Source organism: Eumetopias jubatus, unplaced genomic scaffold (assembly GCF_037043125.1).
Source record: "Eumetopias jubatus isolate StellerSeaLion01/CBP00866 unplaced genomic scaffold, mEumJub1_p1.0 scaffold_14, whole genome shotgun sequence".
NCBI classification, from domain to species: Eukaryota; Metazoa; Chordata; class Mammalia; order Carnivora; family Otariidae; genus Eumetopias; species Eumetopias jubatus.
The window spans coordinates 93,742,693-93,752,257 of NW_028274820.1; the positions used below are offsets into that span (position 1 = coordinate 93,742,693).

Sequence of the window (9,565 nt, forward strand, 5' to 3'; positions counted from 1 at the left end):
TTTTACATTTTCTAATTTTTTTTTTTTGACCTGTGTTTTCCTGTGAGTTGGGATTGTTGTAATGACTGCTTTGTCTGGTCGCATGGCCTTTATTGCATTCTGTCCCCACTATCACAGTGTCATTACGTAGTAAGCATAATGGGTTGCCACCTAATTTGACACAAAATAATTCACACTCCACTCTGCCTTTAAGGCTCTAATGCCACAGGATGAGGACCCATTACTGGAATTTCTCTAATTATTAAGTGTGTGGATCCTAATTATACATTAAAAGAAGGGAAAATGACCACTAGATGGGTCTGTGGACCAGTGGACCCACAGTAAGATGGCCTTTGGCCAGGACTGTATTTATTACCTGGGGCCCACACTCCGAACAGTGGTGTCATGGTACATTCTAGGACCCTGTGTCTCATAGTCCTCAAAAGATCTGGGTATTCCTTAGTGTCCTGTCATCTGAGTAAATGGCCATAGGTCTTTTTTGGGAAAGGACGTTTTGGGAAAGGATTGGGGAAATCATGAAATATATATATATATATATATATACACACTCATACAGTTCTATGGGTTTTGGCAAATGTATACAGTCACGTAACAAGCACCAGACAGATGATTTGGTTTTGTACAATAAAGTTATTTTTAATAAAAAATCCCAGGTTTTTTTAATTTTTTATTGTTAATCACCATACATTACATCATTAATTTTTGATGAAAAAAATCCCAGGTTTAAGTTTATGCTCACTCTCTATGGTCACAACCACTATTCAGAAACTGGGATTTGACCTGGGCAGAGGAGCCAAGAAGGAAAATTAAAGGAACGTTGACGACAAAGAGAACTAAAGCTTCTGGGGTGGGGAGGGGAGGTGGACACAAATTGCAAACAATCAAAAATCCAATCGATAAAAAAAAATATGATCGACAAATGGCATTGGACTTCTTAGCAGCAACTCTGGAAGCTATAAAACAATGCTGCCGTGCTTAAGAATTCAGAGGAAAAATTATTTCCAACTAGAAATTGTCATTCAAATATGTAGTAGAACAAATATCTTTTCAAACATGTATATCTAACATAAAATTATCTCCTGAATTATGTGTTAGACCAAGAACATGGGAAAAAAGACTAAGGAAACCCAAAGACATAGCATATAACAAGGGAGGACATATAAGAAGAGCGGGTGAAGGGAATCCCCAAGATAACACGAGGACATACTTCAAGACACTGTGCAACAGTCCAGAGATCAACCAATACAAACCCGAGCAGGTCAGAGGCTCCAAGAGAGACTCATTCAAGGTTAAATAGAATACCTCATTTATTAACAGACTGAGAAGAGAGTTTGGAGATAAGCTCCATAGAAAACAAAGCAAATGAGACAATCATTAAAATGTTCGGGGAAGGAAAAGTAATCATAACGTACTTCGTGGCTCAGCTGTAAAAAGCGTGTATAAGTCATAAAACTATAGGCACTGAACACCGATTCAACCAAAAATTGATCCAACAATGTTAGGAGGAGGGGGGATAGAAAGTGACCATGTATGGGGGTGTGAGTGAGAAAAAGCTGTCTTCACATTTCATTGCACAAAGATAAATGAAAAAAAAAAAAGTCTACAATTTAGTTCTAACAAGCAGGGGACACCGAGCAAACCAAAGAATTGCAGAGACGAGCCATATTTGCAGGAAGCACTTTGCCCTGTAGCAGAGAAGACATTGTTGTGAGCAGCGCCACAGCTGCTCATCAAGGAAAAGAATAAATACAAGCCTCTGAGTCATAAGCTCAATATCTGCCAGATGGACACATGGCCCTGGGGGCCCCAGATATGCATATTCACCAAAACAGCGGATCTGAGAAAATGCATCTTCCTCAAAGATGAGTAACTCAAACAGATGAATGGACAATGTAGCTAAGGGTCTATAGCAAATTAACACAAGAGAAAACAAAGGAAGGAAGTCAAATGGTAAACAAAAAATATCACCAGAAAATTGGTGATATGTATGTGAAAGCTGTAACTAAATACTTTGACAGGAAGGTCGAAAATAGTGGTAATTCACTGACATTTCATCTTTAAGGCATCATTAATGGTAATAAATAATATATAAGCATACTTTACAACTCCAATTTAAACATAAAGTATAAAAAAGAGAAAATACTGGGGTACCTGGCTGGCTCAGCGGTCAGAGCATGCGACTCTTGATCTCAGGGTTGTGAGTTCGAGCTCCGTGTTGGGTGTGGTGATTACTTAAAAATAAAATCTTAAAAAAAAAAGGAGGGAGGGACGCCTGGGTGGCTCAGTTGGTTAAGCGACTGCCTTCAGCTCAGGTCATGATCCTGGAGTCCTGGGATCGAGTCCCACATCGGGCTCCCTGCTCAGCGGGGAGTCTGCTTCTCCCTCTGACCCTCTTCCCTCTCGTGCTCTCTATCTCGCATTCTCTCTCTCTCTCAAATAAAAAAATCTTAAAAAAAATAATTAAAAAAATAATAAGTACCACATAAAAAAAAAGGAGGGAGAAAATAATAAATTTCATCATTGGTCATAGTGTGGAATTAGAGACAATGTCAAAAAGAAATTGAGGATTAAACATATTATAAAATTATCTTATTAGAACAAAAATACAAACCTTCCAAATTATCAGAAGTAACATACACTAAACAAAGCAAGCAGATCATTTTAAGGGGGACTTTGAAAGAGGTTTAAAGGAGAGAGCATGCCATAAAATAACGCGTCAGATCTGTGCTCAAACACACCTCTCACGTCGAAAATGCTAATGGGCTCAACTCACCTATTACAAGAAAAAGATTGGCAGATTAGATCACAAAGCAAAACCTAACTCTGCTGTTTACACATAAATGTTGATAATAAAAAGATGGGCGATAGAGTAATTGGGCAAATGCAAATAAAAGAGAGCAGGTGTCACAACCAGACAGGGTTGAATCCAGGTCAAAATCATTAAGCAAGTCAAAGAAACACACAAACACATTTTGAATGATAAAAGGTCCATTTCTCAATGAAGATATAACAGTTATGAATATGCAACGAAAGAAATAGCATCAAAAAAACAAAAATGAGGGGCGCCTAGGTGGCTTAAGTAGGTTAAGCCTCTGATTCTTGGTTTCAGCTCAGGTCATGATCTCAGGGTCCTCATTTGAGCCCCACATCTGGCTCCCCGCTCAGCAGGGAGTCGGCTTGTCTCCCTACCCCTCTGCCCTTCCTCCTGCTCTCTCTCTCTCTCTCTCTCTCTTCAATCAATCAATCTTTAAACAAACAAACAAAAATGGAAAAGAGCTACAGGGCAGTAGTAGTAAAAGATTCCAGTTCACAGCAGTTGAAATGAAAAAATGTAAGTAAAAGCATATAGGTAACTTAAGTGTCACAACTAATAAGGAATATTGTTAATATAGCTTATGCCTTGAAAACAGAATGACTTCCTTTTCAGGGAACCCTAGAACTTTCAGTAAAGCTGACTGTAAATTAGGCCACAAAGCAAATAACATCAGTCAGTCTTGTAAGTGCTTACAATGGTCCAGTCACCTGTCAAAACACGTCACATATATTAACTCAATCCCAACAACTTTAAAGGGTGTGTATATTATCATCCGCATTTTACAAACTAAGGTACAGAATGCTGAAGTTGCTTGCACCAAAGTCACAGAGTTAGTTAGTAACCAGGCATCTCAAAAATAGAACCAATGCAGAGGTTTTAAATCACAATGTCATAAGTAGAAGTTACCCACAAAACTAAGAACCCTGCCACCTAAACATCAAGAAGGAAAAGAAAAAACAATTTAACCAACTGAAAGAAAAAAAAAAACAAATAGCAAATAAAAACCTGGACAAAAACCCTCTCTTCATTTTGGGGTAAAGGAGAATATCCAAACTGTTTTCAAACTGGATTGGAGCTAAAGCTCAGAGGACAGGTGAAGTTCTTGAATCCTTATTATTAATAAACAGAAAAAAAAATTAAAAGAAGTGACTTAAGCACCTTATCAAGAAGTAGGGGCACCTGGGTGGCTCAGTCGGTTAAGCATCAGACTCTTGCTTCTCACCAGTCTCAGGATGGTGAGACTGAGCCCTGTGTTGGGGTCCGCACTCGGTGTGGAGTCGGCTTGTCTCTCTCCCTCTCCATGTGCCCTTCCCCCCACTGGCACGCGTGCTCTCTCTCAAATAAATAAATAAAATATTTTTTAAAAAGAAGCTTCTTTTTAAACATAAGGACTCCCCAAGAAAAACTAGTAAACGCTGAAATTAATTTAAAACTAGAAAAATGGTTACAACTAATAAGTGAAGGAGTTGGTTGAAAAAAAAAAGATTTACCTTTATCTAATGAATCAAGGTGAGGGGTGGGGGTGGGGAAACACACACATACAAAACACTACGGCTCTTGGATAAATTCACGGAAGTGTAAGCACGAGGTTAAAGAGAGTGTATACTAGTATTCTGACAGATGTTGGGGAATTGCCATCTGCCGAGGTTATTCAGACTCTGGTCTCCGCTAGCAACTAGTCAGAGTGATTGTTTCCCCGTTCCCCAGAAGCGCAGTTTGGTATTATCAATTTTGTTTCATGTGTGTCATCCTGATAGGTGAAAAATAGTATCTCTGCTCAGGTTGTTAATGTTTTTTCTTTTGGATTCAGTCTTTGCTAGAAGTGGAATCAGTGTTTTGCTTGAGTCATTGGAAGAAGCTGGAAGCTTTTCTCCTATTATATATATTGCACCACTTTAAGTAATAGTAAACCTATTGTTCAATATACGCATGGTAGAATTTCCCTATGAAACTGGCTGGTCCTAGGCTGTTTGTTTTTTGAAGTGAGGGTTAGTTCTTTGGCAACATTCTCGATTTCTTCTATGGCAATTGAGGTGTCTGGATTTTTGTCATTTCTGGAATCACTTTTGTTATACGTGATGTATTTTTTCTCTAGGAAGCCATCACCTTGATTCATAGTGATTTCACCACAAAGCATCATCCACAATTTTGTTCCACCACCTCAGACAGTGGACATCAAGTGGACCCCTGACAGGCTCCTTACCCTTTCTTGGAGCATTGCTCTGTCTCCCATCCCCATCCCCATCTACCGCATCACAAATTCCTGGTAGCCATACTTTTTCACAGTTGTTTGATCTGGGGGTGAGCACCTGACCCAAACTAGACCAGTCAGAGAATCTTCTCTTCAATTTTGGAATTGAGTGTAAAATTTTCCTGTCTTAGTCTGGGCCGGTCTCTCCAACAAAGAAGATGTAAGAACAACAATAAAACAACAACAAAAACTGGGGGAAGTCTAACAAGGCCATATTTTTAATCATGCAACTTGGGGAGCCAAGAAAGCTAGTCACAGAGAGAGGGAGGCAGAATGAACAGATCTGAGAGAGAAGCAGAAATGAGGCAGAGAATATTGCCAGGAGTCCACACAGCTTTTCTGGTCCCTGGAACTAGCATTCTGGTTCCAGCTTCTTGGGTCCTGATTGCATTCCTTCCCGTGGGTTCTGGGAGATATTCCCGCATCTGCTTTACAAACTTCTCTGTGTATTCAACTCACCTATGCTGATTTCTTTTATGATACTTGAAAATGAAAGTTTTCTTATTATGCAGTTCTGATCCCCACTGCCCTGCTTTTAAGCTTGTTGGGACAAGGCAGCTCACTCCATCCTCCCAGGTCATTATAGTCCATTTTGAAGGCTATGGTCATGCCTCCCCTTGTTCTATTTATCTACATCCTCATCAACCTTTAGAAGTAAGTCCCTGTTCCCGCCATAAAATTTTCCTAATTATTCCAAACCTTTTTGATTTCTCCTCTCTGGATGTCCATGTACCATTTGTGCATTTGGGGAAGAACTGAAAAACATTTGCCCAGCCATGCCAAGTAATACCCAAAGCTTTTTCCAACGCAAGCATCTGACTTTCCACACAGAATCTTATAGACCTCCTGCTTCTGCAGTGTGAAATTCCCATAGCCTTGCTCTACGGTCATGACCTCATGAATGTGTTCAACACTAAATCTATTAGTTTAGTATTTCATTATTTAAAGCATAATTTGCAACAAAACCAATTCTGCCCAAGGGAACCTTTCAACATAAATTCCATGAAATTTCCCTTAAAATTGGAAAACAGAAAATTATTACACTTTATAAGCACAAAAGCTGCGTAAAGTCCATCAATACAGTCACTGTATAAACAAATTGTAGTATATTCATAACTGAAATACTAAACAAGAAAGAAGAGTAAACTACTGATAATATGCAATAACATGGATAAATTTCAAAACCATTATGTTGAATGAAAGAAGCCAGATAAAATATATATGAGTACATACTGCATCATTCTGCATAATGTTCAAAAACAGACAAAGGTAATCTATGGTGGATAGAAATCAGAATGGGAGTTACTTTTGGAGGATACTGAATGGCAAGGGACATGAAGTACCTTTCTGGGGTGAAGGAGATCTTAATGTATCTTCAGTGAGTACTAGGGCAAAGGGCTATATACAAAAAGTTCATCAAGTTGTATGCATTTTCCTGTATGTTAAGAATCTCTTAATTAAAAAGAAAGATGCAAATATTTAGTTACCAGACGTGGCTTCAAATCAACACAAGCACAGCTAGACTGTCTCCAGCTGCTATAAACCTCTTCTGTTTCTAAAACTGGCCATACAGTGTCTCCTCGGATCGCTTTTTAGTTTTGTGAATATACATCCAGAGATATTTTATGTATGTATAAATAATACGTTATTTCTCCTTTTTTTAAATTTTGTTACATAAATTAACCCATTTATTATAGGCTAGTAATGTTTCAAATGGTGAAGCTTCTACTGGTCTTTCAACTCCTTCAGTCTTCTGATAGCGGACTTTACTGTGACAGCAGAAGTGGTGTTGTAGGTCCAAGCGCCACCAGCGACGGTTTTCATGCAGGAGCCACAATGCCAGATCCTCACAGCTCGTCTTTTCATCTTTGTTTTGCCACAGAAGGAGCAAGTGTACTTGGCGTGCTGGCTTATTTCAATCTTCTTCACCATTTTCCTGAGGGTGGCACCATAACGGGTCCCGTATTTACCCACAATTCCGACCTTCTTGGTGCGTTTAGCCATGTCGCCGCAAACTAGGTCTCTATTTCTCCCTTTTTAACACAATGTTCTTCCTCTTTTTACACAAACGGTGGTATACTAAAGATTGTTCTGCATATTGCTTTTTTCATTTAAGAGTAGATCTTAGTAATGAGATTTTTAAAAGAATTCCATCGTATGGCTTAACTCATCATAAGTGAAATGTATGCCAAAATCAAATAAATATATCAGCTTGGCAAACAAAGATCAAAAAGTTTGATAACATAATATACTGCTAAGGGTACTGGGAAATAGGAACCCTCATATGGGGAGTACCTGCGTGGCTCAGTTGCTTAAATGGCTGCCGCTCAGATCATGATCCTGGAGTCCCAGGATCAAGCCCCATGTCGGACTTCCTACTCAGTGGGGATTCTGCTGCTTCCTCTGCTCCTTCTCCCTCCCCTTCCCTCATCCACTTATGCTTGTGCTTTCTCTCTCTCAAATAAATAAATAAAATGTTAAAAAAAAAAAAAGAAGCCCTCATACATTGCTAGTGGAATATATACTGATACTTCTTTTGGAGGGCAATTTATCAAATCCAAAATGCACATATTCTTTGATTCAGCAGTTGAGTCAGGTTGAGCACATTACATTTGCTGAAGAGTTATTTCAATTTCCTTTCCTGTGAGCTAACTGTTCATGTTCATATCTTTCTCCACTTTTTCTATTAAGTTATTATTGTTGGTTCCCCTTGATCTGTATGAGTTCTTTATAGATTAGGAAAATTCACCCTTTGTGAAATATGTTGCAAAATTGTTTCCATTTTGTCATTAGTTTTTGACTAGTGCTATTTTTCTGTCCTACAGCGATTTATTTTAAATAGTTGAAATTATCAGTCGTACTTGGAAAGGCTTTCCCTGGTGTGAGATTATTTTTTTCAATCTCAGCTGATTTCTTCAGAAGTGTTTAGGATTTCATTTTTTTTACATTTAAAGCTTTGATTCGCTAGAAATGTATCCTTTCGTAAGGTGTGAGATGCAATTTTATTCTTGTGCAGATGGCTACCCAGTTGTCTTAAACTCTTTATTGCATAACCCATTCTTTCCTCACTGATTTGAAATTATTGTATATTCAACAAGAGAGAGACAGGAAATGGAAAATGAACAAGTGGAAAAGTGGAAAATGATTATAGAAGAGGAAACTTTAAAAACTAACAGGTATATGAAGCAATGCTCAACTCCCTTAGCCATGAGAGGAATGCAAATTAGAATAATAATGACTGGCAAAAATTAAACTGGATTTGGTGGTGGTGGAGCAGAGGGCTGAAGGGATATAGGAACCCTCATGCACTCATGCAACCATTCTAGAGAGCAGTCTCTTAATGTGTATGTGTGTCCTAGGACTCAGTGGTTCTCACTTGAGCATATGTCCCCAAAACATTTTCACACAGATCCAAAAGGGCATATGAGTGTGTTCATAGTTGCACTGTGGTGGTGGTGAGGAAGCAGGAGGTAATTTCAGTGCTCATCACTAAGAGAATAGGCAAAATGTGCTACTGTAGATTACTCAAAAGTTGTAAACTGGTGGGGTGCCTGGGTGGCTCAGTTGGTTGAGTGGCCGACTCTTGACTTTGGCTCAGGTCATGATCTCAGGGTCAGGAGATGGAGCCCCGTGAGTTGGGCTCTGTGCTCAATAGGGAGTCTGCTTGAAATTCTCCCTCTCTCCCTCTGCCCTCCTCTCCCGCTCACTCTCTCTCTCAAATAAATAAATCTCTTTTAAAAAGTTATAAACTGGTATATTATTACACACAGCAACATGAGTGGATCTTAAAAATACGGTGTCTAGTGAAAAAGAAACAGAATGATATTTATAATAAATTTACTTTTTTAAAAAGATTTTTATTATTTGAGACACACACAGAGAGAGAGAGAGAACAGGGGGAGGGGCAGAGGGAGAAGCAGGCTCCCCGCTGAGCCAGGAACACAGACATGGGGCTCGATCCCAGGACCCTGGGATCATGACCTGAGCCAAAGGCAGACGCTTAACCATCTAAGCCACCCAGGCACCCCAAATTTACTATTAAAAATATATACATATAAAGCCACATATTTACAAAGTCACATAGAAACAAAAACTTAAATTTTATAATTTCTGTCACTGGAGATAATGATGATAAGGTGAAATTTCAGAGAGGGGCGGGAGAGAGAGAGATTGAGATGGGTCATCAATGATGATCATGTGCCACAAACCACGTATGATTAGTTCAACCTTCTTTGCCTGAATTGAAAACCAAACCAAATGCAAGGTTACCAACAATCTCCGTTTTGCCAAGTGCAGGAATCAGCTCCCTGTCCTCATCTTACTAGACTTTGTCAATAGATAATTGACAAGCCACTTTCTTGAAATGCTTTTCTTTTAAGATCATGTTACTCTCCTACTTAAAATTTTCCAATGGCTCTGGTTTCAATTATTATAAAATCCCCACTCCTTACACCATTACGTGTAAACTGACTCCTGTCTCCCTCTCAGATTTGCCTCTT

At 39.0% G+C, this 9,565-nt stretch overlaps 1 pseudogene; it reads right to left on the minus strand.

Annotated features, from left to right (window-relative positions):
* Positions 1-6,736: 6,736 nt before the first annotated feature.
* On the minus strand, positions 6,737-7,082 carry LOC114211732 (large ribosomal subunit protein eL43 pseudogene; annotated as a pseudogene).
* Between the last annotated feature and the right edge of the window lie 2,483 nt (positions 7,083-9,565).